This window comes from Danio rerio, chromosome 7 (assembly GCF_049306965.1).
Source record: "Danio rerio strain Tuebingen ecotype United States chromosome 7, GRCz12tu, whole genome shotgun sequence".
Classification (NCBI taxonomy): domain Eukaryota; kingdom Metazoa; phylum Chordata; class Actinopteri; order Cypriniformes; family Danionidae; genus Danio; species Danio rerio.
Genome location: NC_133182.1, coordinates 32,724,997 through 32,730,996, shown reverse-complemented (window position 1 = coordinate 32,730,996; position 6,000 = coordinate 32,724,997).

Here is a 6,000-nt window from a genome sequence, read left to right as displayed (position 1 = left end):
AGGGTGATGTGGCTGTAAATCATCAAAAACTATGATTTCAATCAGGGTTAAATCTTCTATAATATTCTACTGAAGAAAAAAAGTCTACATCTTGGAAAACACAGGGTATTTAACAGCAAAATTTCCTTTTGGGTGAACAATTCCTTTGATGTAGCTATGCCATATAGCAGTCTGATCTACGAGAAAACCTAACTAGTTTACGTGTTGTCAGTTTATTGGCTAATTTTTACAAATTTATACGAGTTCAGTTGTAAGGAAATGTACGATTTTAAAAAGTTGGCGTTGCACTTAACCTCACCCCTAAACCCAATCATCACTGGGGGATGAGCAAATCATACTAAATTGTACGAACTAAACTGTACGAATTCATACAAATAAGCCACTAAATCAAAAAGTTACGAATTGCTGTAGGACTGTGTTGCATTTAGTGATCCATAAACAGCTTTTTGCCCATGGCCTGAAATGCTGCTGAACTATGGCATCGGCCAACAGGACATCAATCAATCAATCAAACAAACAAATATAATCAGTTCAATAGACTGAAGCATCCATTTTGGTTGTTAAAGCGTAAAAAGAGACGAAAGACGAATGTTTAAAACCCGCCACCGTCATTAGCAGCACGTTAGCACAGAAACACCATTGAAAATACTGGCGTACAATTAATTTCCATTTTTTAAAGACACAGTGCAGAACACTATAATTGAATGCATGGCTTCTTGTTTGGTCTGATACCCACTTTATATGGTATCTCATCCAGGCAGTGAAGATAACTGTTTTTTTTTTTTTTTTTTAAAGAAATCAGATCTTAAATGCTGCGATTTTGCATGGGATGTATGGGGATTTTGTATAGGTTATTTTGTATGACAATCAACTGGAAGCCCTTGGGGCTGGCTGACTGAAATTAAAAGTCTGTGTGCATATACCCTATCAAGGGCTGCTAATGAACAGCAGTATCCCTGTTTTGTCTAGTGTCTAATTTTATTTAACTTAGTCTCGAGTGGTCATTGGATGGTGTTTGGCTCTAGGTGTCTGTTGGTGCAGGTGTGACTACTTGGTCTGGACCCTGGGAGGAAGTAGTGAACACTTTACAGGAAGTCTGGTTTGTAAAGATAAAAACCTGCAGATAGCCTCTGGCCAAAACCCCCCTCCCTCCCCCAAACACCCCCCCACCACAACAACATACACTCATACAAATTCAAAAACATCTTACTGTTTGATGTGGCTAATTCTGCACGCCAAAACCACAGAGATAAACACCAGATTATTCTGAGTTTATCTGCTGTGTTTGCAACCCTCCGCAGCGTGTACAGTTGAAACGTATTTGTTTTAGTTTTTTTTAACTATTATTCTTTTCTAAAGACATGTTTCAGACATGGTTTTATTTTTGACTTAACATATTTATACATATATTATTCATAAACTTGCTTTATTTTATTTATTTAACTCAGATCAATTTTACTCAAATTTACTACATGATTCATTAGTTAAATAACTTCTTATCCAGTTCAGCAAAAATGCATTTATCAATAATACCTTTTAATATCTTGTAAATGTACATGCCTTTTATTATTATGATGTACTATAGAGGAAAGTGGTACATCTTTGACGGTATTGTTTGTGCTAGGCCTAAAACTAATGGCTTGTCACATTTGCCAAAAGCACACTTACTGAGAACACTTACTGTCCATAAATATTTTTCCTGCCAGGAAATTGTTTGTGCATTTTGTTTCATTAAAAAAACAGCCAGAACAAAGTGGGGGATAACACATGTGGCAATTATATTATTAATATTTGTTTTGTAGATTATTATTATGATTAAATTATAAATATTGTTATATTGTTAATAATAATGATAATAATAGTTCATTCATTTTCCTTTGGCTTAGTCCCTTTATTCATTAGGAGTTACCAACTTATACAGCACATGTTTTACACAGCGGATGCCCTTCCAGCTGCAACCCAATACTAGGGAAAAAAAAAAATAATAATTAAATCGCACTATGAAAATTAAACATCAATAAAGAAATATCACTATAATAGCATTAAGCTGCCGTAAAGTATTTCATAAATGTAACATATTTTAAAAATATTTGACAAAATACTAATTACTGTTTTTTCATATATACCACAGGAAAACTTCTTTCACAGAAATGCATTACTCACATCCTTTTAGAGGTGGATTTTGTGTGAAGCAGCACTTACTGTGAACCAAGCCATTCTGAGACACTTAAACCACTGCTATCATGCGCTTCTCATGCCAAAAAAGAACAGTGCTGCGCATCAGATTACAATGCTGTCTGTCTGATTTGATAAACTCCGCAACCCGTATCACGTTATATCAGGCGTTGTGAAAATTGACTGGTGATTAAACTGTTTTTTATGCACCAACGTGAATTTCTAATCACATTTGGTGCTTGCAAGAGTGTTAACTTTAGGCTCTTTGTCTGTTTATGCCCCCATAAATGCAAAATAGAGCATCTATAAATAGTTATTTGACCATAATCTGCTTGCAGCTTGTTCTTTCTGCAATAAACGTTAAGAGGAAAATGAGGAATTGGGAATAAGAAGTGAGAAGGTTGGATGTTCCTCTGCTGGCCTGGTCCCAGGCCTGGTTTGTGTCATTGTGAAAGACACCAAAACCTCCTCTTACCAGCAGACAGGAAATAAAGGCCACTCTGTGGCAGGTCCATTGCATTGGGTTAAAAACATTCACATTCCCAACAGGTGCTCCCTTTTCGAGAAAGTTTTTAGAGATCTGAAAATCTCTGTGTGTTCCTAGGCATCCATACCCACAATACATATATAAATGTATTAATAAATAAATACATAAATCAGGCCCACAACATGAATGTACTTTGAAAATAAAACTTCACTAAGTAAATAAACAGAAAGTAAAGAATATGACTGAGAAAAATCTGGAGAAGATGTGCTAGACTGCATGCCCAATTAGAGAAGTTTCAAGTTCCCCAAAGAATTTAGTGATTTAAACTATACTATTCTTAAATTCTATGCATTAAACAAATAAATCATTACACAAATAAGTAAGATTTAATAACATATTAAGTGTTTACTCTATATAAGATTGTGACTGTATATATCACATTAAATAAAAATTCTTACTGCCATTTATGCTTTGGCAGAAGGGTTCTATCACATTTTTTATGTAGCCTTGTTACAATTATTTATTATTCTTTTCAGCTTAGTCCCTTCATTCATCAGGGGCTGCTACAGCGGAATGAACTGCCAACTTATCCAACATACGCTTTACGCAGTGGATGCCCTTCCAGCCGCAATCCAACACTTGGGAAACACCCATACGCTCTTGCATTCACACACATACACCACAGCTGTATTTAGCTTATTCAATTCGCCCATGCCACATGTCTTTGGACTGTGGAGGAAACCGGAGCACCAAGAGGAAACCTACGCAAACATGGGGAGAACATGCAAACTCCACACAAAAACGCCAACTGACCCAGCCGGGGCTATGTTACAATTATTATCCTTTGATTCTTAGTAATCAGTTTGTTCCTTACACTAACATCTGTCTTAATATCAACATCAGCCAACTGGTCTTGTAAGCAAACAAGGTTTTAATCTAAAAAGTCTGACTGAACTCTTATTATTCAGCTATACCCATATAGTGAGATTTTTATTATATGTTTACTTTATGTATATGTTTAACTGAAATGAACAAGTTGTGAAGGTAGTGCTAGGGTTTAGTTGGTGATCTCATAACGGATTTTGATCCATCGTCTTGATGTCAACATGAGCATGTGGACATCAATCTGGTGAAACTTCAGCCATAGCAGGTCATCATTTAACAACATGTCCTTTTGCAATCTACCACATGGCTTCCTGTTTTTCTTAATAAGCTGTGTGGCCATAAGATCAGAGCAGATCAGGCTAAACTGCTCTGCCTGAAAGAAAAACACAGTATCTAGGGTCGTCTTGATCTTTGCATTTTATCTATCGCTTTATAGCATTTCAAGTTCAGACCACATGGCTCGAATACTGTTGTTGTTTCAGTGCAGGGTTATCACACATTAATAACTAATTTAATAATGCAGAATAAATGCTGGAGTCTGGAAGCACATTATTTTGTGCACTTATTTCACATGGGCCTGTCGGTTGCAACAGGTTTTATTTGAGGTGGTAATGTTAATAAATGATCTGCAATGCTGAAAAATGTTCATTTTGTTAGGTGTTGAGGTTCAAGAAAATATGACGTATAGAATATAGTCAGAGAGCAGACAGAAAAAAAGTGTCATTAACACCCCATGGTGCAGGCTACAGTGCTGCTCACACTATATGACACCGCACCGCAGTGCTTCCTGCACTACTTTGCAACTGTATTTATATATTCAGTAAAAACTACAGTCCTGTTTTATGTTTGTTATTGCCGTGACAAATGCTTTATTTCATCATGCCTTTAATATATATTATAGTTAACCATTCATGCTTTAAGCTATATATACAAATGTATATAAATCCGTATGTATAACACTGCACTTTACTGTATTCTCCTTACATGAAATACACTGTTAGTTACAGTTGACTGTAGCTTGTGAATAATGGGAGATTTTATTGTCGCATTTCAAATTCTATTATGGGGCCTTGAACTCTGTTCTGACAGTTTTTTTTATGTTAAGTAAACATTGTAACTTTAATGCACTTATATGGATCCACTTTAATCCACATCATTAGGTTAGTTATGAAGATTATGGAAAAAAAGCCAATAATGAGCTAGCAGTAGCTTTTTAGTTATTAGCCAGAATTAAGGCTATGGGTTTTATTTTAACGATCTAGATGCAAACTCTAAAGTGCATGGCGCAAAAGCATTAAGGACGGGTTCGAATCCACTTTTGCTATTGTAAGGAGGGAAAAATATGTTTTGCGCCCCAGCGCATAGTCTAACAGAGTTGTGCTTATTCTCTTAATGAGTTATCCGTCTGTTTTGAGCATAATGTATATTAAACCAATCAGAGATTCATCTCCCATTCCCTTTAAGAGTCAGTTGTGTCGCACCATGGCAAATTTGCTAATTACATGGCGGACTATGTAAGTGGAAAAAACTGAACGCATCACTAGTAAGAAAACCGTTAAACAGACTATCTGAAGCACGAGGATAAAGAACAAGCCTCCTCCATTCGGCTTTTACTCCTTACTTTCACTCTTTACTTTACACCTTTACTTTTGGGGATAAAGAAACGGTGGACAAATCTAAACCTGTTTTTATTAAAACAAAAATAAACATGCATAGATAATAATAACATTATACTAATGCAAGTTGTCATAAATAAACTGAAAAAAGCCCTCCGAAATAAAGAAGGCATGGAGGTAGTAGTTTGTATATTTACATAAAAAATATTTTGTTTTTCATATGTAAATATATTTGTGTATTGCTGTACATCCTGTGTGTATTCAGCAATGTGTAAGCGTTTTGGACCTGCATGGGCGCATAAGCTCTATGCTGGACTTGAGACCTGCTTTCAGTTGGTCAATGGCTCGGTCTATTTCAGTTACTCAAAATAGCAACGCGCCAACAATGTGCCATAACACACCTCCTTTCCCCTTTTCTTTCCCCTTTCACCCGCCTTATTGCACCTGGTGCATAGTAGGGCCCTATATGTTATTTCATATACAATGCATTGTTTAATACTATAAGCCCAACTGAGCCCAGTTCCTCTCAAGGTTTTTTCCTTCACTTTCGTCAATTGGTAAAGTCGCCCCTGATGCCACTGGCTTGCTTGGTTTGGGGCTTGTGGAGCTGCGCATCGAGGGATTTGCTCTTCAGTGTTTAGACTTTCAGTAGTGAAATTTAGGGCATACTCACACTATATACAGTTGCCTTGAACCGGGTCAAAGCACGCTTGTCCCCTCCCATCTCCTCCGACAGCCTACAGTCACATTACATTCGGGCCTGAGCACACTTACGTCATCGATGACGCACTGTTCAGTAAGCGCTCTCACTCAGCACAGTGGAGATTTCTTCAGTTA